A 22791-nucleotide genomic window follows, 5' to 3' on the forward strand; every position below is an offset into this window, starting at 1 on the left:
AAATCTGCAGTTGACTTTGAACCAAAAGAAGATGAAGCATAGCCTGACTGTAACCTGCTCACCATATTTTATAGTACTTTAACACAACAGCTATAATTCACATTTTTGTTTGGACCCTCAGAACATCAAAGTATTTTGTGTTTTTGTGTTACTAAACTCTGAAACCTCCAAATCCCATCGATCTGTTGACTGATTTAATATTGACTATTTTGAGTTTGTATTTGCTTTAGACTCCTGCATTTTGAAAGGGGGAAAAAGTTAAATACAGTTTGTTGATTTTATTTAAGTACACAGTACTGTTTGTGCCTGTGACTTCTGCCTATCCGATGCCGCCTCCTTTTTAAAGAAAAACCCTTAAAAACTGATAGAACATGTGTTTTGCAATATGCCCGTGGTGACAAATCCTTTCGTTTTCCTTTTCAGAATGAAGACCTGAATGACCTCAGCAAATCCTCCCTTTCCTCATGGGTACCCAGACTCTGAATATTTCATGATTCACAACCAGGACCTCACATCTTCCTCCTCAGTAGATGGTACGATGCATCCATTTCAGTTTGTTTACTTTTTACAATCCTCAGGAGCTCCTTGACTGAACTGCACGTACTATATTGTGCCAAGCAAAAAAGCACTGTGACACCAGAACTATGAGTCTGCATAAACTTCATCTTCAACCTTAAGGACTTAGCTGGCCACGTGAGCTGATGGGCCCACCACCATGCCACAAGAGAATGGGTTTACTCTCATTGCATTTACAAGATCCATTTCATCTGCTGCTGAAACTGTGTATGACAAAGCATCGTTGTAAATTATTTCATACAAAACTGTTCGCGTTGGGTGGAGAGAGTATTAAATATTTAACATAGGTTTTGATTTATATGTGTAATATTTTTAATTAAAATGTAACTTTTCTTACAGCACATCTTTTTTTTGGATGTGGAACTGAGGTATACAATGTTCTGTTGTAAAGAGTGGAGCAAATACTTAAAACAAGGCTAACAAGAGTAGACTAGGGTACGATCCTTGTTTTAAGACTGTAATTCAGAAAAATAATATAATAAGAATCATAGTGCCATTAGATGGTTCTCAGTTGTATAGTTATATTTGCGGATACTATCTCTTGTAATATAGCCCTGATGTTGAGCTGAGATCCTTACAAGAATTGATCTTAATTTTGTATTTTTCCTGTAAGGCAATAGGCCATGTTAATTAAACTGAAGAAGGGTATATTCTCCTGGGTATTTTCCAGTGTCAGCTTAAAATTGGCCATTGAATGGAAGCAAAATTACAAGCAAAGGAAATCAAAGTCTTCCATTGTATATACTGTAAAGAGGAGGAGACTTGGGTGATCCCTTTAAATCAAAAGCTCTCTTTGGAATGAACAATGTGGGTGTTTGTAAATTCTGGAAATTTCTTTCTATTCATAATAAACTAGAGACTGTTGATCTTTTCTTCTTCCCCCCCCCACTTCTATAAGCTTCCTGCTACCATTTTTTTTCCCCATGCACACGTTAGGATATTTTATTTCTGGCATTTCTCGAGAAATGTGGTAAGACAAGTGAGTGCTTGTCCTTGACTTCTAACCAGAAGTTAAAATTCCAGAAAAATGGTTTTTATCATGACCAGGGCTATGTATCACTTTCCACAGGACCCTTATCTCTTGTTTTCTGAGACCATCCCATGTTACATGATTTAACAGAATGTAACTGGTTCCATTTGCCCTGGTGGGTACTGGCCTATTAGCGATTAGTTAATAAAACCCAGTGTACAGAGAGCATGTCAAAGCATAATGACTGGCTCCTGAAACATCTAGCCAGCAGTGAAGATGTTAATCCTCTTGTTTGGAAAGCACACACATCTTGGAATTTTTCCTTGTGAAAAAGAAAAGGCCGTGGGCATACTTAAAGATACTGCCTACCGTGTTTTTAATCTTTTTTGCCAGGAAACTTCCTAAAGGTTAAGTGAATTAATGCCCAGCTCAGGCTCCCTCAGAGTCCGTGTAAACTCTCAGAAGTTCCCAGCCCTGCTGTGGAGAGGAGCAACATTTCATTTCTCTGATGGGTTGAGCTCCCTGGGTCGGGGAGGGGCTACAAGGAAGGGACAAGGTTGGGGGCCATTGCAGGGGCTGCTGCCTGTCGTCCAGCTGGTTGGGGGGGACCCCTACTCTACTCAACAGGGAGGGGAGATAAATGGAACCCCTCATGCTGCTGAGGCCTGTGTTACTGTTAATTCAACCGGACAGCATGTACCTCATAGACTGTTGTGCGACGTTCATTGTTGCAGATTCTGATCATTTGCATGCTCATCAATTTCTAAGATGAATAGGTCTGTAGTCATAAGAATCCATTGTTTTCAAGGAACTTGCTGAATTACATCATTTCCTATGAGGTGAGAACACTACCGATTTTAAAAATCTGCTATGAATTTTTTTTTTCACACTTTTAGAAAAAAGTCTTTCTTGGTCAAACCAACTTAAATTTTTGCAAGTATTCTGACTACTACTCCTGCTAATGTAGGAAGAAAGCAAGCTGTCCTGCTTTCTTCCAATGAGGGCATAAGTAGTTAAAGAGACATCAGTGAACAAAGTCAGCCCTGACCGTTTTCCTGTAAAGCTGGTTATTATTTCTCAAGGAAACTCTACTTTGAATATGTATTACCGAGATACCTCTGCACATAGAGTATCAACATGTTTTGGGTGAGAACAGAAATGAACAGACTGGAAAAGCCATCTCTTGGTCAATTTCTCTGATGTTTTGTTGAGTCAAATAGCATAAAGGTGGAAATTCTTATTTAATAAGCTGCTTCTAGTGGTCCCTGAGCTGGGTTTGGTGGTGGTATCAGACTTCACCAATTTAAAACTGGATGTTGCTGGTATTTAAGGCAAAAACTCATGCTCTGCCTACAGAGGGGTTGACCTTGAGCAACATCAGCTGCTAAAATCCTTGTGTTCAGTTCCTATTGAAAACTGGCTTTTATCCATTTCCAAGTATTTGTAGGCCAGCCAAGGAATTACATTAATGGGGCTTCTCGTGGCCTCTGGTTAACCTATAAGTTAGTGGCTTTTTCCTCATGAGACCAACCTTTTATAGTGTTCTTTCTTAGAGATCTAGGCAGAGTTTTAAAATTCTCCTTTGTGGAAAGAACAAATATAGTTCATGACTTTGATGATATCTTCATTCTGGGCAAAAAAAAAAAAAAAAGTCCTAGAACCAGCTAGAGTGAAGAGAATCCATTAATGATCAACCACCTGAGTCAATAATGACGATTCAGTACTGATGTTACGTTTGTGGCTATTTCTTGCTAACTTTCAAAGGTCAGGGACTCTTAACTAATCTAGGTTGACTGCCAAAATGGGTTTACTAAAAATCATCTAGCCAAAAGTAGAGATTTTTAACCTTTATTTCCCCCGATTGTCTTTTAAATTTGAGACATTTAAAGTATTAGGAAACAATTTTACTATACTGTAAGGAACAGTATTGTACAATACATGAAGCCCTGTTTTGTTCAGTCTTGCATCCTGAATGCAATATGCCAGGTAGTTGAAAACTTTAATTTTATTTGCTGCAGGTGGTTTAAAAATGGGAGGGGAGCTCATCGTCCACTGACAGTAGAGCCATGAAAAATGGGAAGTGCTCCGAGTGCTTTGGCGGAGCTCTGTGGGGTCAGTCCATCACGCAAAGAGGCCCTGAAACCAGAGACACTGTGGGAATTAAGACCTTGACTGGGGAGAGACAGGAGGACCCTTTGGAAGGCATGCGAAGGAGAATGGATGGAAGCCAAACATGAAATTGCTTCTTTGCAATGACTTGACGGGGGAGTTAGTGTTCCTAGGACATCGTGTGTACCTAGGAGGTAATGCTGCATTCATAAAGGCTGCTGAAAAACTTTAGGAGAAGAAGCATGCACTTCTTGGGAGTGAGGAAATATGGCCTTGTCAATACTAAGAGAAAGACCTCCAGTCTTGTGAACTTAGTTCTGGAGAGACTCTGGTGCCTTTGATCATCTCCAAAGTCAAGCCAGATAAGATCTTGGAGGTCCCACCATAGCTCTGTCCATCCGTCTCCTAAGCATGGGTAGAGACTGTGTGGGTCAGATGGCATGTTGGGTTTCCCAGTGCTTGTAACCAGAGCATCCAGTTAGGTGCTGAGAGGTAGGAAGATCGTGAAAGCGTTTGATCCTATTCTTAAGGAATTTATCAGTAATAAAGAGCTTATAATTAGCTAATAAGATTAGAAAACATGACTTAGCTGGAGAGTTGTCTTCCTTTCATCGTTTGTTGATGACTTGGCATTTGTGATGTGTACACCAGGAGCTCTGGTGTTCCAGATCCATGCCATTCACCTGGGATTTAAATCTCTCTGCTTATGTTGTTCATTTCCCCGGTGTTAACCAATATGTGCGTGATAGGACAAATTCAGTAAACAGGAAAACTTGTCTGTATTTGTATAGGCATCTTTAGTGCTGTTTTGTTTTTGTTTTTGTTTTGTTTGTTGATCTTAGAACTTTGCTATTGGCTTAAGAATGTAGTTCCCAGAACAATTTTTCTTACAAAGTTCTTTCCTTACACCTCTTGGCTGCAGGGTGGGCCAAATTAAATACATATATATTTTTTCATTTAATGTATGTGCAGTTTGGTTTATCATCTTCAGATGGTGGTGCTGCCGATGGTGCTACTTCATCTGTGTACAGAAGGACCAATGCATGGTCTGTGTTGCTACCAAAACATTTATTGTATATACGTGTATAACATATGTATTATGTATATATGTAATGGGTACCAGGCCAGGTATATATTTTTTATTTAGAAGTGTTTCACTTTTCTGAGTTTTCTTTATAGTGTTATGCTTATTTTCAATTTTTTTCCCCCTGATTCTGTCTGGTACTTAGAACTGTAGTGTCTTCATCGTTAATTAAAGAAAACTGTCTAAATGAATTCACGGATATGAATGCTAGTGATCCTTAATGTTTTTGGTTTGGGACATGAAACAGAAACTGCCAATTAAAAGTTGCTGGGGGATTTGGGTAAGAGTGGTGGACACTATTTAACATACTTCCAATTAATAAATGATTTTGGAACAGAGAGGTTTGCCTCACACTATCCCTCTTCAGTTGGCTTTCAGTGGCCAAGAGGATAAAGAAATAGACCTCTGGAAAGATTTTAAGCTGCTTTTGTTGGTGGTGGTAAAATGGGAAGAGGGAGTGGGGAGCAAAACTCCATCCTCCTCGGGTTGGAGAGATAGATGTTCTGTTGATAGGCCCTTTAACAGCCTTGTCAAAACCTTCAGTGTGCACATGGGTTCCCCCAAGAGGTTGTTCAAATGCAGATTGCCATTGAGGGTTTGTGCCCACAGGGCCAAGTCCAGAGGTGCTGATTCACTTTGGGGTGAGGTCTGGGCATTGGTCGTGGCTATGGGCTGGGCTGCCGCTTTTTACGCTCTCCAGGAGACTAGTACGGGGTCAGGGCTGAAAACCACTGTGGAGAAGGGCTGCCCAAACTTGTTGGATCACTAGAGTCACTTAGAAATGCTGATTCCCTGGAGCTGTCTAGGAATGTGTGTTTAAAAGGCGACTCATGGTGGGTGAGTGGGGAAACCTTGATTTCTGTGCCAGCAGAACCTTTTGGATTGTTTCACCACTAGAAGGGATAGGACACTGATGGTTTTTGAAAATAATAAGCCACCTTGCCAATATAGAAACAGCCAACTCCTCCCCCTTCTCCCAACTGAGCTTTCTTGCTCGAACAATTTAAATAGATGATTGGTGTGTCTTACATTGTTAGGGCAAACTCAAATTATTGAACATTGTGGAAACAGATTGAAGATTAATTTTTTTAATTTCATTTTTTTAATAAGCATGCTTCTCCACTGAGAGTAAGAAGCTTGAGTTTTCTTACTTGGCGCACCAGGCTAGAGGGGTCTTCCCTCTGCCCAGCGTTGTAAATGATATCTTCGTTGTTCCCAGGCGGCACAGAACATGATTGAATAAATGCTTGGAGTCATTATTTCATCTTCATTGTCTATTAACTGTGTCCATTTACTTTTAAAAGAAAAACAATGACCACAACTGATTTTTCCCTCCCAGTGGTATCACATGGCAAACATCACTCTAACCTCTATTGAAATCATATGCAGACATCAACTGTTTAGCGGTAATTGAAGGAAGTCTAGTTGGAACGAATCGGTGGTGCAACTTATAGTATAACCGTCTTATTGCCTTCTGCACGTATACAAAAACAAACTATATCAAGTAAACCATCAATAAAGGGCCTGCGAGAATTAATTATTGAGAATTTGGGATTATCTCTCTGGTTCTGCTACAAATAGTGACATTCATTCTGCATTCATCATAGGTTAGCTACCAGGATTCACGTCAATTATCTCACTTCCTCCTTCTAGTAACCCAGAGGTAGGTACTGTCTTTATCCTTCTTTCGCAGATGTGCAAGCAGAGGTGAGAAGGGGCATGTCTATGTCACCAGCTCCGATGCAACAGAGTAGCCTCTCCAGCGAGGATGGCTTGACAGCCGAGTCTGTATTCTCATCAGCGCTGCTGCAAGTCTCTGGGTTCCAAGTACTTAAATAAAAATTTAAGTTCTGTACACAAAAAGCATTTATCACTCCAACTGCCTTGTGTCATGAATTTGCTGAACAAGTAGGATCCCACAGGAGCCCAAAAGTGAAGCTCTGTTCAACCTACAACTTTCACCCTACAAAGTAACAGGACCTCATTAGGTGTGTTTCCAATCTTTATCGTTATGCCTAGCTTAGTTCATTTGTGTCAGAAATCTCTTTCTGATTCCCTATTGTTTTTCTCAATAAGTACCCCCCTTTACAGCAACAGAATAGAAATACTCGGCTTTATTTTAGGAACAAGGGCAGCAGGTGAAATGTGAAAGCCACATAAAACCCAAACCCCTGGGTTTTTAGGCATTAGGTTTTATGTATTAACTCTGTAAACAGAAGTAAATCAGAGCTTCTTAAAATCTCTGTTAGAGATACGGATGATAAATGACCATGATTGGCCAGAGGGACACACGTGAGGAGGTGGATGCCTGAGTCTCAAATGAACTGAAGAACGAGAACTTACCTGAAGTGAAAGAATGGTGGGAGCACCTCCAGTCCAGGAATTCCCTCCCTGGTAGACCCTGCAGGGGAGGAAAGAGTTTTCCCCCACTTTTGAGGTCCCTGAAAATTAAACTGACCAAGACAGATTGACGGGAGAAGAGCATCCAAATGTATTCAGTCTAAGTTTTGCATAACATGGGCGCTTTCCTAAGGAATGAAGACCCAAAGAAACAGCTAGATGAGGATGTTTAGGCTTGGTTTGATGAAAAGTGCGCAATTGTGGAGGAAGGCAAGAGGTTAAGGAGTCTGAGGCTATGGTAGTAAACAGGGAAACAGCAAAGCTTGTTAATTCTGATTATTCTCAGACACCCCTTTGTCTTCGGAGATAAGTACACTCTTTTCCTGTGGGTGTGGGGCAGGCACCACTCACATGAGGGTGTCATGACCTGTTTCACGGGAGAACGCCAGAATGATCTTCCTGCATCTGCTGTTTTCTTAAATTTCTTCAGCTTAAAATATATAATATGTCAAGGTGTCCTATTTTGGGGTAGCATGTCCTGAACCTCACCAATCCACAGTGCTTCTCAAAGCTTGGACTATACATGAACTACACAGAATTTCCTGAAGAGCTGATGCCAAATAGATTTTAACACAGACCTCCTGAGACTGTATTAGTAATCATTTGTTTCCCCAGAACACACATCTCTCCAGGGTTATTTTATACCCTGACCTTAGAGGAATGTGTTGTTGGTGTTCACTAGGCATTATCTTTTCTGATCTCTTCTGTATGTATAGACTGCTCCAAATCTCAAGCATCATGAGCTTAGTGGTAAATGTTAGAGAAGAAATGATATTGCTAGAGATCCTCACTGGGTCTGGAAAAAGCATTCTATAAAGTGGAAATTAGTAAAATTGGCCTAAATTTAGGTAGGAAATAGCATAAAAATAAAGGAATTAGGTAAACTTGCACTTATAGTATTATACAGCATTATCCTGAGTCTATGGAACAAAATCCTAAATGAAACAAAATATCCTAAAATATTAAGAAGTAGTATGTCTGATGGCATTATAGATGATTTTAATTTTAGCTTTTCTATTTTTCCATAAGTTTTTACAATGAGCATGTCTTACTTTCATAATGCAAAACAGAACAAAATATTATTTAAAAAACACAAAGGGGATTGGATGGGAATCTCAGTGAATCCCCACACATCTATATTACATCACACCATGCCATGATCAGTCCATCAGGGATCAAATAACTGTGGCCTGTAAGTCAAATCCAGCCAGCTGCCTGTTTTTGTAAATAAAGTTTTATTGGAACACAGTCATGCTCATTCTTTTATGTATTGTGTGTAACGCTATCACAGCAGAGTTGAGTAGTTGCGACCAAGACAAAATGGCCCCTCAAATAAAATACTATCTGGCTTTTAAAGGAAATGTTTGCTGACCCCCTATGACTGATGTTTTTCAAGAGAGATATTTGGGATGAGGCAAAGTTTTGTGCACTGGGATTCTGAAATTCTCCCCAATGTGCTGAAAGAGTGTCATGAAGCTCTGCAGCCACCAATATATTGCTGTTGACAGAGTTTATGATCAAATTTATCAGAGTTTATTAGCCCCTGTACAGTTGGTCACTGAGATACCTAAAGGACTTCTTTAAACTTCATTTACAAATCCTGAAATACTTTTATAGTTAGGCATATAGAGTTGAATTAGAGTAAATCTAGGATGATACTTTTTTCTTGGTACTTCTAGATTAACAGCCAAAAAAAGGGGAGGGGGTAGAAACCAATTACAGGTTGTGCTTTTCTGAGGAGGGTTGGATTGCCTCAAGAAATTCCAAATGGAATTCAAGGTAGATTTTAGTATCCTCAACCAATTGGAGAGACAACAAACAGACATCATTTCCCAGTCTCCTTTTCTAACTTGTCATCAGCTGCCGTGCTGAGAATTGAAAACAGTGCCTGGCACGAATTCCAGTCGGGAAGATAATACCTGGTAACCTACAAGACAAAGATAAGAAATTTCAGGATTATTGGATTAAAAAAGAAGAGCCATTGTTATAAATTGAGTCATTAGCTAGGAAGGCAATTCCTTGGGTATTTTTTAAAATTATTATAGAGTATTAATATTTTATTCATTCATCACACCCACAATAATATTGAGGAACTATTCTATGCTGTGTGTGAGAGATACCCTCGTAATGACACAGTTCTTGCCTCCTTGGAGCTCTCACTGCAAGTAATCTTAGATCTGGACCACTTGTTTTACGTATAAGGAAATTGTATTTTAGTCCCACTCTCATTGACTGTGACTTTATTTTAAAATTGAATTTATACCAGGTTGATTAAGTGGATTCCTTAATGCCCCCCACTCCTGGTGAGTTGGGGGGTTCTTCCAGGGGCCCTGTATGCAGTGTGTGAAGCTGCTGCACAGATTTGAGAAGTCATGACTTTCAAAGAGACAAGAAAACATCCTAGAATCACAAAGTGTTGCTGCTGGGTGGAGTCCTTTACCTGTCATTTGGTGCAACTTTGTATTCTCAGGTAAAGTCAAGAAACTGAGGTCCCATGAGTTCACAACTTCCCCTGGATCAGATACAGTGAAAACCCAAGTAACCCCCCGGCTCACCTTTACTGAGCATTTTGATACGTGCCTGTCTGGTCATGGATCAGCTCATGTGCCTGTGTAACCTTTCATCCAAAGGCTTGTAGATATTATATAAAACACCATTTTAGAGAGTAAAAAAAAAAATCAAAGGCCTAGAGAAGAACTTGTCTAAGGTCACTCAGTGGGTCAGTGTAGAGCTGGGAAGCCCAACTCAGTTCCAGTGAAGTCCAGAGCTTTTTTTTAAAGTGTCATAATTGAAAGACATGGAAACAACAACAAAAATCCATGTTCCTTGAAATCCTGTGAGGGTATCTCTCACACACAGCATAGAATTCACATAGAGTTTACATTTATGACTCTAGGTTGTCAGAAAATGCCATGTGGAAAGTTCTGTTTTTTAAAATTTTTATTGTTACGTTAATGACCATACATTACATCATTAGTTTTTGATGTAGTGTTCCATGATTCATTGTTTGTGCATAACACCCAGTGCTCCACGCAGAACGTGCCCTCTTTAATACCCATCACCAGGCTAACCCATCCTCCCACCCCCCTCCCCTCTAGAACCCTCAGTTTGTTTTTCAGAGTCCATTGTCTCTCATGGTTCATCTCCCCCTCCGACTTACTCCCCTTCATTCTTTCCCTCCTGCTATCTTCTCCTTTTTTTTTCTTAACATGTATTGCATTATTTGTTTCAGAAGTACAGATCTGTGATTCAACAGTCTTGCACAATTCACAGCGCTCACCATAGCATACACACTACCCAATGTCTATCACCCAGTCACCCCAGCCCTCCCACCCCACCCCCACTCCAGCAACCCTCAGTTTGTTTCCTGAGATTAAGAATTCCTCATATCAGTGAGGTCATATGATACATATCTTTCTCTGATTGACTTATTTCACTCAGCATAACACCCTCCAATTCCATCCACGTCATTGCAAATGGCAAGATCTCATTCCTTTTGATGGCTGCATAATATTCCATTGTGTATATATACCACTTCTTCTTTATCCATTCATCTGTCGATGGAAATCTTGGCTCTTTCCACAGTTTGGCTATTGTGGACATTGCTGCTATAAACATCGAGGTGCACGTACCCCTTCGGATCCCTACATTTGTATCTTTGTGGTAAATACCCAATAGTGCAATTGCTGGATCCTATGGTAGCTTTATTTTCAACTGTTTGAGGAACCTCCATACAGTTTTCCAGAGTGGTTGCACCAGCTTGCATTCCCACCAACAGTGTAGGAGCGTTCTCTTTTCTCCGCATCCCCGCCGACATCTGCCGTTTCCTGACTTGTTAATTTTAGCCATTCTGACGGGTGTGAGGTGGTATCTCATGGAGGTTTTGATTTGGATTTCCCTGATGCCGAGCGATGTTGAGCACTTTTTCATGTGCCTGTTGGCCATTTGGATGTCTTCTTTGGAAAAATGTCTGTTCATGTCTTCTGCCCATTTCTTGATTGGATTATTTGTTCTTTGGGTGTTGAGTTTGATAAGTTCTTTATAGATTTTGGATACTAGCCCTTTATCTGATATGTCGTTTGCAAATATTTTCTCCCATTCTGTCGGATGTCTTTTGGTTTTGTGGACTGTTTCTTTTGCTGTGCAAAAGCTTTTTATCTTGATGAAATCCCAATAGTTCATTTTTGCCCTTGCTTCCCTTGCCTTTGGTGATGTTTCTAGGAAGAAGTTGCTGCGGCTGAGGTCGAAGAGGTTGCTGCCTGTGTTCTCCTTTAGGATTTTGATGGACTCCTGCCTCACGTTTAGGTCTTTCAACCATTTGGAGTCTATTTTTGTGTGTGGTGTAAGGAAATGGTCTAGTTTCATTCTTCTGCATGTGGCTGTCCAATTTTCCCAACACCATTTGTTGAAAAGACTGTCTTTTTGCCATTGGACATTCTTTCCTGCTTTGTCAAAGATAGTTGACCATAGAGTTGAGGGTCCATTTCTGGGCTCTCGATTCTGTTCCATTGATCGATGTGTCTGTTTTTGTGCCAGTACCATACTGTCTTGATGATGACAGCTTTGTAATAGAGCTGGAAGTCCAGAATTGTGATGCCACCAGCTTTGCTTTTCTTTTTCAATATTCCTCTGTCTATTCGGGGTCTCTTCTGGTTCCATACAAATTTTAGGATTATTTCTTCCATTTTCTTGAAAAAAGTGGATGGTATTTTGATGGGGATTGCATTGAATGTGTAGATTGCTCTAGGTAGCATTGACATCTTCACAATGTTGGTTCTCCCAATCCATGAGCATGGAACGTTTTTCCATTTCTTTGTGTCTTCTTCAATTTCTTTCATGAGTATTTTATAGTTTTCTGAGTACAGATCCTTTGCCTCTTTGGTTAAATTTATTCCTAGGTATCTTATGGTTTTGGGTGCAATTGTAAATGGGATCGACTCCTTGATTTGTCTTTCTTCTGTCTTGTTGGTGTATAGGAATGCCACTGATTTCTGTGCATTGATTTTATATCCTGCGACTTGACTGAATTCCTGTATGAGTTCTAGCAGTTTTGGGGTGGAGTCTTTTGGGTTTTCCACATACAGTATCATATCATCTGCAAAGAGTGAGAGTTTGACTTCCTCTTTGCCGATTTGGATGCCTTTGATTTCTTTTTGTTGTCTGATTGCTGTGGCTAGGACTTCTAATACTATGTTGAATAGCAGTGGTGATAGTGGACATCCCTGCCGCTAGGGGAACAGCTCTCAGCTTTTCCCCATTGAGAATGATATTCGCTGTAGGTTTTACATAGATGGCTTTTATGATATTGAGGTATGTACCCTCTATCCCTATCCTCTGAAGAGTTTTGATCAAGAAATGATGCTGTACTTTGTCAAATGCTTTTTCTGCATCTATTGAGAGGATCCTATGATTCTTGTTCTTTCTTTTGTTAATGTATTGTATCGCACTGATTGATTTGCGGATGTTGAACCAGCCTTGCAGCCCAGGGATAAATCCCACTTGGTCATGCTGAATAATCCTTTTAATGTACTGTTGGATCCTATTGGCTGGTATTTTGGTGAAAATTTTTGCTTCCATGTTCATCAAGGATATGGGTCTGTAATTCTCCCTTTTGATGGGGTCTTTGTCTGGTTTTGGGATCAAGGTAATGGTGGCCTCATAAAATGAGTTTGGAAGTTTTCCTTCCATTTCTATTTTTTGGAACAGTTTCAGGAGAATAGGTATTAATTCTTCTTTAAATGTTTGATAGAATTCCCCTGGGAAGCTATCTGGCCCTGGGCTTTTGTTTGTTGGGAGATTTTTGATGACTGCTTCAATTTCCTTAGTGGTTATAGGTCTGTTCAGGTTTCCTCTTTCTTCCTGGTTCAATTTTGGTAGTTGATACATCGCTAGGAATGCACCCATTTCTTCAAGGTTATCTAATTTTCTGGCATAGAGTTGCTCATAATATGTTCTTATAATTGTTTGTATTTCTTTGGTGTTGGTTGTGATCTCTCCTCTTTCATTCATGATTTTGTTGATTTGGGTCATTTCTCTTTTCTTTTTGATAACTCTGGCCAGGGGTTTTTCAATCTTGTTAATTCTTTCAAAGAACCAGCTCCTAGTTTCGTTGATGTGTTCTACTGTTCTTTTGATTTCTATTTCATTGATTTCTGCTCTGATCTTTATTATTTCTCTTCTCCTGCTGGGTTTAGGCTTGATTTACTGTTTTTCCTCTAGCTCCTTTAGGCGTAGGGTTAGGTTGTGTATTTGAGACCTTTCTTGTTTCTTGAGAAAGGCTTGTATTGCTATATACTTTCCTCTCAGGACTGCCTTTGCTGTATCCCAAAGATTTTGAACAGTTGTGTTTTCATTTTCATTGGTTTCCATGAATTTTTTTAAATTCTTCTTTAATTTCCTGGTTGACCCATTCATTCTTTAGCAGGATGCTCTTTAGCTTCCATGTATTTGAGTTCTTTCCGACTTTCCTCTTGTGATTGAGTTCTAGTTTCAAAGCATTGTGGTCTGAAAATATGCAGGGAATGATTCCAATCTTTTGGTACCGGTTGAGACCTGATTTGTGACCTAGGATGTGATCAATTCTGGAGAATGTTCCATGGGCACCAGAGAAGAATGGGTATTCCTTTGCTTTGGGATGCAATGTTCTGAATATGTCTGTGAAGTCCATTTGGTCCAGTGTTTCATTTAAAGTATTTCCTTGTTGATCTTTTGCTTAGATGATCTGTCCATTTCAGTCAGGGGGGTGTTAAAGTCCCCCACTATTACTGTATTGTTGTCAATGTGTTTCTTTGCTTTTGTTATTAATTGCCTTATATAATTGTCTGCTCCCATGTTCGGGGCATAGATATTTACAATTGTTAGATCTTCTTGTTGGATAGACCCTTTAAGTAGGATATAGTGTCCTTCCTCATCTCTTATTACAGTCTTTGTTTTAAAATCTAATTTGTCTGATATAAGGATTGCCACCCCAGCTTTCTTTTGGTGTCCATTGGCATGGTAAATGGTTTTCCACCCCCTCACTTTCAATCTAGGGGTGTCTTTGGGTCTAAAATGAGTCTCTGGCAGACAGCATATCAATGGGTCTTGTTTTTTAATCCAATCTGATAGCCTGTGTCTTTTGATTGGGGCATTTAGCCCATTTACATTCAGGGTAACTATTGAAAGGTATGAATTTAATGCCATTGTACTGCCTGTAAGGTGACTGTTACTGTATATTGTCTGTGTTCCTTTCTGATCTATGCTGCTTTTAGGCCCTCTCTTTGCTTAGAGGACCCCTTTCAATATTTCTTGTAGGACTGGTTTCGTGTTTGCAAATTCCTTTAGTTTTTGTTTGTCCTGGAAGCTTTTTATCTCTCCTTCTATTTTCAATGACAGCCTAGCTGGATATAGTATTCTTGGCTGCATATTTTTCTCGTTTAGTGCTCTGAAGATATCATGCCAGTCCTTTCTGGCCTGCCAGGTCTCTGTGGCTAGGTCTGTTGCCAATCTAATGTTTCTACCATTGTAGGTTACATATCTCTTCTCCTGAGCTGCTTTCAGGATTTTCTCTTTGTCTCTGAGACTCGTAAGTTTTTCTATTAGATGTCGGGGTGTTGACCTATTTTTATTGATTTTGAGAGGGGTTCTCTGTGCCTCCTGGATTTTGATGCCTGTTTCCTTCCCCACATTAGGGAAATTCTCTGCTATTATTTGCTCCAATATACCTTCTGCCCCCTCTCTCTTTCTTCTTCTTCTGGGATCCCAATTATTCTAATGTTGTTTCGTCTTATTGTATCACTTATCTCTCGAATTCTGCCCTCATGATCCTGTAGTTGTTTCTCTCTCTTTTTCTCAGCCTCTTTATTTTCCATCATTTGGTCTTCTATATCGCTGATTCTATCTTCTGCCTCATTTATCCTAGCAGTTAGTGCCCCCCTTTTTGATTGCACCTCATTAATAGCCTTTTTGATTTCAACTTGGTTAGATTTTAGTTCTTTTATTTCTCCAGAAAGGGTTTCTCTAATAACTTCCATGCTTTTTTCAAGCCCAGCTAGTATCTTTAAAGTCATGATTCTGAACTCTAGGTCTGACTTCGTACTAATGTCCATATTGAGTAGTTCCCTGGCTGATGGTACTACCTCTTGTTCTTTTTGCTGAGGTGATTTTTTGCGTCTTGTCATTTTGTCCAGAGGAGAGAAGATGAATGAGAGAACCGAATGCTAACAGGTTAACAACGTCCCCAGCAAATATACTCTATGCAAATCAGAAAAGACCTGAAACCAGGGGACAAGAAAGGGAAAGAAAGAAAAAAGAAAGAGAAAAAAAAAGGAAAAAGAAAAAGATAAAAACAAACAAAAACAGAACAAAACAGAAAAAAACAGAATATGATCAAATATGATCAGGCTAGCGCATAGATCAGTGCCACACACTAGATTTTGGGCATATTTTGGTCTGTTAGAAGAAAGTGCCTGCTAAAATTTTAAAGGAAGAAAGATCTATAGTTGTACAAAATAAGGGTTGATACAATGAAGGGATGGAAGATGACTGTAAAGATGCAAACTATAAAAGTTTTTATAATAGGAATTGATAAGATAAGAAGTTGTTTGAGAAAAGAAAGATTAAAAAAAGAAAAAAGAAAAGAAAAAAAAAGGGAGAGAATGTGATCAGGCAGGAGACTAGAACAAAGCCATACACTAGTGATTTAGGGTATATTTTGATCTGTTAGAAGAAACTGTATCTCAAAATTTTAAAGAGAGAACAACTTATATATATATGCCAAAAATAAGAGTAACTACTATGAAGGGATAAAATATGACTCTAAATATGAAAAATAAAAAATGTTTTTTTTTAAAAAGGGATTGATAAGATGTTCGTTGAAAAAGGGAAAAAGAAAAATTAAAAAAAAAAAACAGTTAAAAAATTAACTTTGAAAAACTAATGAATCATGATAAAAAAGCCATGAATTCTATGTGCAGTATTCCCCTAGCACTGGAGTTCTCCCATTCTCCTTGATCGGTAAACCTGGTCTTGGCTTGCTGGCTGTTGGAGCTGATCTTCTGGGGGAGGGGCCTGTTGCCGTGGTTCCCAAATGTCTTTGCCGGAGGCGGAATTGCCCCGCCCTTGTTAGTCCGGGCTAAGCAAGCTGCTCCGGTTTGCTCTCAGGAGCTTTTGTTCCCTGCAAGCTCTCGGTACAGCTTTGGAGGACCAGGGTGAAAATGGTGGCCTCCCACTCTCTGCCTGGAGGAGCTGAGAACTCAGGGCCCTGCTCCTCAGTGGGCCCCCAGAGAAAAGCAGTCAGTCACTCCCATCTCCCTGGTCTCCGGCCGCACTCCGTGCTCACCCGGCCTCTGACCGAGCGTTTCTATCTCTGGCACCCGACCCCGTGTGGAGTCTCCAAACCCAGCAGATCCCTGCAGTGCACTCCCGCGCCGCTCCTCCTGGGGGTGGAAGGGGAGTCTCCTCGGCTCTGCCGCTTGTTGTGTCCCTGCTGGAGGAGCAGTGGCCCGACTGGGCCGCGGATCACAGTTTATGGCCACCCCGAGCTGAGAGCCTGCGCCTCGGCTCCGTCTCTGCAGCCGGCTTCCCCGCTCTGATCCCTGGGAGCTCTGCCGCAGTCAGGCACCCCCGGTCTTTCTGTGACCCCGAGGGTCCTGAGACCACACTGTCCCGCGAGGGTTCCACTCCCCGCTTAGCCACTGGAGCGACGTCCCTCAGCGGAGCCGACTTCTAAAAGGTCCGATTTTGTGCTCCGCGGCTCTAGCACTTGCCAGAAGCGGCCGATGGAGGCCCCCTCCCCCGCCGTCTATCCTCCCGAATATCGCCTGGGATTCACTTCTCCGCACGTCCTACCTTCCAGTAAGTGGTCGCTTTTCTGTTCAGAGAGTTGTTGCTATTCTTCTCTTCGATCTCCTGTTGAGTTCGTAGGTGTTCAGAATGGTTTGATCCCTATTCAGCTAAATTCCTGAGAGCAGACGAAATCCAGGTCTCCTACTCCTCCGCCATCTTGCTCCGCCCCCTCACCATGTGGAAAGTTCTTGATTTACAGTTCAATACTCCAGACACAACCTGTACCCCTCCCTGAGTCCCTCACCCCCATGTCCAACTTTCTCTAGTGCTTTTGAGGGTTTCTGGTTATGTCAGGATGAAAGTGTTACTTGGATGTCTCTTATTAGTTTCTTAAAACTTGAGTCTTTATTGAGTTTCCTCACCAGGTTAAATGCAGCTTCGAATTTGCTTGTCACAGAAGATGGCAGCCAAATGCACACACACATGCACACCACACCACACCACACACACACACACACACACACCCCGATTCAGGGAGGAAATGTTAATGAGGCATCTAAAACAGCCAACTTATTTTTTCTATCAGCAGCATGTTTCTGGTTTAAATTTGAATTGTTCATTTAATTTTATACCCCTCTCTCATCCCCACTGCACACCAACTTTTCCAGTTAGCAGGGACCCATGCCCCATATGGGAATAAAAGTGTAGACTTCTGAATCTGGTTTACTTCATCTGTTGAAAAATAAAATGAGTTTGGCTGAGCTAAACAAACTTCTCCCTGAATCGAGTAACTCTACTATTTGTGTTTGCTGAACTATTTGACAGATGGGAATTTGATCTGGAGTGGAGGGGGGAGATTTCTTTTAATGGCTGTGTGACTACTTCAGTTCTTGACTTTGCTTTGCCACTACCTGTGTGACTTTGGGCAAAGCACTTCTCTCTGGCCTTCCACTTCTTTGTTTATAAAATATGAGGGTTACTTAATCATAACCTGGGGTTCAGAAAGTTGTCAACACGAAAATCTGATGCAATGTTTTTCATGGGGTTGGCAGTGGTCATCCCCCTGGCCCCTGGGGGGGTGGGGAGAAGGGACTGTGATTTCTAGTGGATTCACCAAAGACTCAGAGAAGAGAGATAGTTTCTTGGAATCACAGAATTTTACAATTTTTATGAATGCCCTGGCAAATGGTATAGAATTAGGGACTACCCTAGGGCAAAAATATTAGGTCGGCAAAGTTTGTCTCTAGAGATTTCTCTCTTCGATTCTACACATTGGTTGAGGTGGGGTACTCCCCTTCACCAAATATTTTCATGAGGCCCAGGGTATATTTCTGGAGTGGAGAAAACACATGTGATAAACTATTTTTTTTCCAGAGGTATATGACATCAATATATTAGCTCCCAGGGCATTTGGCTCAAAAAAGAAAACATATCCAAAAGGAAGAGAACACTTTGGCAAACAGAGTAGTTGCTAATGGTGGGATTTAATAGGGGGTATTTAGTTCAGTTGAAGCAGATTTAATACTTTATAGGCACTGAGCCTTGAAAAGGAGTATGATGATTTCTTCTACATGAAATTAAAATAAAACTTTACTTTGACAATGACATAATACTTGCATGTTTGCTAAATTAATGATAACCTCACTTTCTAGATTTTCGGAATCATTCCAATTCTGAGTAAGTTCATCAAAGCTAAACTTTTCCTCTCCTTTGTTTTTGGGCGGTGGGGGTCCTTGCCTGGCTGGTGCTCTCAACTCTTTCCCAGGTTCAACACCCTTGGCTTTACATCCCTGAGGTCATTTTGGTAGGTGACCACCTACGCCACCCATTCGTGAAGTTGGCTCGGACCCACGCAGTGATGAACCTTGCTTAACTGTTGGCAGAAAAAGGACCGAAGCAGGAAAAGAATGAAAGAATTTCCTTCTGGCAGACAAACAACTCCTACTTGTTGCTACTAACGGGAAATCTATTTTTACTCTTCCGTGCCCTAGCAAAGGAGTTGATCTTCATGACACAAAGAAACCCTCAGCCAAAAATTGAAAAAGAGCATTTCTTTTTGGAAATTACAAACTCAAAATAGGAAACCACACTATAGTATTGAAGTAATGGAATGCCCACTGTGTGCATTCCATACAAACGTTGAGCCCCCAATGAAAACATTACCAACGATCAAAGATTTTCAACAAAGATGACCACATAGTTGAAATCTGCCATTTAATTTTTCCTTTTGTGGTCACGGAGAGATAAGTTTTTATTCTAGGAAAGGGTTGGAAAGTGTTGGAATTAGACAGTTCTAGGCCAACCAGGAAATCCTGTTTACTCGCTAAGAGACCATGGGAAAATTGCTTAGCTTCTCAGAGCTATAGTTTTACCATGTATAAAGTGGGGATGATGTTATTTACTCTGCAAAGGTTTGGTATGCATTACAGGTCCTCCCGCCATACCCAGCACATCCAGAATCATCCTTTGCCCATAGTTGGCACCCTATGCATGCAGACCCTGGATGTTAATTTTGATTCTAAATATTTTCACGACTTTTGGACGATAGCTCTTCCTTTGTGCCAAAGCGGTTTGGCCTATCTTTTAATATCTGTAACTTTTAAAGGGCAGCTTTCTGAGAGCAAGACTGGCACCCATGAGGAACCTGGGCATTAAGAACAACAAATACGTTAGCTGGTTCTCCCTTTCATTCCAGCTACTGCATTATTCTCCTCAAGATAGGAGCCGGGACACTCGCCTCCCATCCAGGCACCGTAACCTTTCCGTTGGATTCAGTTAGGGTCCCCGGGTCTCATTCTCTCACACTCCCTGCTCATCCAAACACTGCTGTTCTGGTCATACTGCAGCACTCTTGTGGGGATGCTTGTCTATAACAAATGCCCCCCAGACCATTTGGCCCCTGGGGTTGGCCAGGCTTGAGTCTAACTCTTTTCATATTTAAGATCAAATTTCATGAAGAAAAAATATTGAAGAGGAAGCTGTCATTTCTGCTTCATTTATAGGGTAGGTTCTCCCTGTCACAGGGCTCTTAGAGAGGGGGGCACCAGGGGACCCCAAGAACATAGGTTCAGGCACCCCACGCTGTGGAGGGAGGCTTCTGCCCAAGACAAAGAAGCCTGGCAGCCCTGAGCAGGCCCTGCCACTGGCCAACGTCCTCTCATCCTGTTTCATGCCTTCTCCTGCTTTTCATTTCTCTTTCCCTCCATTTTAGGGCCGGGCCAACCTCACATGGCATTATTTTTAGTTCTCACATGGGAACACTGACTTGGGCTCTCCTGCTTTCTTTATCCCCCCTTACCAAGGATGTGCGATTGTTTTTCTGCCGTGCATTCAGGGGCTCGGGAACATCGTGTGCTTACGTTTAACCCCTTGCATTTCCCCGAGGTGCTTCCTTCAGTTGCTCATGAACTTTTAATTTTTTCCAGGCCTGTGTGTTTTGTCCAGACTGCAGCTTTTCTGGAGCTTGGCTGGCCTCTTTGTTTTGGGGAAGCTTATTGCTTCACAGTGAGACCATCTGACAGTTGTTATCTGTGACCTGAGAGCCAGAGGCAGCCAGGAGCCCATTCTTCTTGAGGACCTCCCAGCTCCCCAGCCCCCACTGCCATCTGGGACCACCCCAGGGAAGAGACCAGTGTGACACCAAATGTTCACAGGAGGATGAAAGTTTTCTCTACCCACCAAGGCCGGCCTTGGTCTGTCCTTGAGCCCCTGACAAGGGGGAGAGCCATCAGATTCATCTGTGTGGGTGTCTACTAAGATCTTCTCTCCTTCCCTCTGGCTCTCCCTCGCTCTCCCTCTCTCCGTTCCTGGCTTCCTCCCTTCCCTTCCTCTCTACCTTTCACAAAAATCTGTGGGCCCACTACTGGCTAACAGCTCTTCAGGAGGCAAACACAATGGCAGATAGAAACCTGAATACAAGCCAGGGAACCATGTCTTTTCAGGAGGTTCCCAATCCCATTGAGAATAAAATCTGTGTTCTTGACCAGGACAAGCATAGCTCTGAGGGACTGGCCCCTGCCTGTCTCTTCCCGCCTGACCTCTAGCACGCTCTCCTTCACTCACTTGGCTGTCAGCTCATTCCCCACCCAGACCCTTCACACCCCTGCCCCCTCCTCTGAAATGCCCTGGCTTCAGAACTTCTCATAGAGGCTTCCCTCCCATCCACCAGGAGACCGCTCAGTCCAAGCTCCCTTCCCAGAGTGGCCTTCGCTCATCTCCCCTGCCTCTCTTGCTCTCTACAAAATATTTTGAGTTTCTTCACAGTGCAATCTTCATCTGAAATTATCTCTGTATTTCTTAGTTTGCTTGTTTACCTTCTGCCTTTATCCCGCAAACCCTGTCTTTTGCTCCACTCAGGCCCCCAGTGCCTGACACAGACTTTGTCTTCAATAAATATCTGTTGAAGAAATGGATAAATAAATACTTTGGTAGGGGACATAAGAATTAACCAGAATAACATCACAAATAACGATAATAATAAAAATAGTGATTGACTTCTCTTGGTATTTTACCAAGAGCTGTTTTATGTATGCTATCTGTAATCTTCAAAACAATTCTGAGAGAATATTATTTTTATATTTTGCACCTCCCCCCAAAAAAAGGAGGCTTCCAAGAGTCGGTATTTTCCCAAGCCCACCCACCTAGTGAGGGATGGACCTGGGATCCATCCTCAGACAGGTCTGCCTCTACAGCCAGCAGTTCTTTCCTCTTGACCATGATGTCTAATACACGCAAACAACTATAATACAAGCCAGAAAGAGATAAGCTCCATGAGAGGCACAGATAAAACATCATGGGAATTCAAAGGAGGAAGAAGTGGCCTCTGGAGGAGAGTAACAGGAAAGCCTTGTGACAAGGTGATTCTGTTTTTCTGGACCTGTGCCCCTGACGACTCGGGGTGGGGGTGGGGGTTGGATTTGGACAGTTGGAGGTGGGATGTGAAATCCCAGGGCGTGCTGAAGTCACACACCAGAGGGCCACGTGTGTGTGCGTGCGCATGCGCGCACCGTAGGTGCGGGCAGAAAAGCAAGAAGGACGAGACCGCTTTAAATTCAATTCAGAGAAAGCTAGGAGTTGTAATAAGGGAGTATTTTCTTCTTGTCTCCAGTTCTAACTCTGATTATTATTTAAAGACAAAAGCACACATCTGTATCTATTAGGGTAAGAGCTTCATATAAACAGCTATTATCTAGCATTTCTGTTTAAGCAAACCTCACTATTTATCTACCAAAAAAATGTATTTTCCTACCGACTCACATCTGAATCTCAGATGTAGTCTAAATGTTCCCAGGCCTATCTGGCCTGAGGGTCACATGAGACCACATTGCCACTGAAACCCAAGTTTTCATGATTCAGTGTCCCCATCTCCTTAGTGGGATTTATGTTCCCTGCGAAATCTCTGACCCGATTTTCCTTGAGTTTTCAGGGACGCATCAGCTGTGTTTATAGCCAAGTCCTTCCTGCTTGCTCTGCTTTGCCGTCTCTCTGCTGCTGGGCACTTCAGCCTCCGCAGGCTCATGAACCGAGTGCTTTGGGCCAAGCCCCTGCCTATGGCTCCAAACCCAGATTCCCAGTCTCCAAACCGGCTGCTTTCCTCTCAGTCTTCCTGGCACTGGGGCTGTGCGCTCTGCTCCTCACAGGACAGGGACAAAAGCCTTCTCTCTTCTGAGCCTAAGACCTATTGGCGGAGGGCTGGCAACCAGAGTAGAAAGCACAGCAAAAGGCCTGGCAGTCACAATAGATTCCATTTAGATCGATACTAATGTGTTGTTAAGGAACTGAGTGTAAATGTTATAAACCCTGATGATGTCAACGTGATCATAATAGTGTGACGTAGCGGAGGTTGCCTAGGTGCGCTGATTTCCTGATCTCTCAGCTGGAGAGAAAA

The 22791-nt window shown here is 41.8% G+C and overlaps 1 protein-coding gene and 1 long non-coding RNA gene across 3 annotated transcripts in view; one reads left to right on the plus strand and one right to left on the minus strand.

The window, feature by feature from the left end:
• IRS1 (insulin receptor substrate 1) overlaps positions 1-6590 on the plus strand; it is a 64577-nt gene extending 57987 nt beyond the window's left edge. Inside the window, exons 2-3 of one of the 2 annotated variants that reach the window (XR_012373976.1) lie at positions 424-3849; positions 6433-6590. The gene's annotated coding sequence lies outside the window, so the exon portion shown is untranslated. Of the gene's footprint in view, positions 1-423; positions 5972-6432 lie in introns of those variants that run through there. The other variant, XM_025890644.2, reaches the window with a different exon arrangement.
• Positions 6591-8670: 2080 nt separating this feature from the next.
• LOC112835282 (uncharacterized) lies at positions 8671-22651 on the minus strand. Its single transcript, XR_003211167.2, has 4 exons — positions 22308-22651; positions 21545-21642; positions 21218-21300; positions 8671-9066 (listed from the first exon to the last, which is right to left on the minus strand). It is a non-coding gene; the product is annotated as an uncharacterized lncRNA (long non-coding RNA).
• Positions 22652-22791: the final 140 nt, after the last annotated feature.

This window comes from Callorhinus ursinus, unplaced genomic scaffold (assembly GCF_003265705.2).
Source record: "Callorhinus ursinus isolate GAN/ISIS: 27379988/994484 unplaced genomic scaffold, GSC_fseal_2.0 scaffold2, whole genome shotgun sequence".
Taxonomy (NCBI): Eukaryota; Metazoa; Chordata; class Mammalia; order Carnivora; family Otariidae; genus Callorhinus; species Callorhinus ursinus.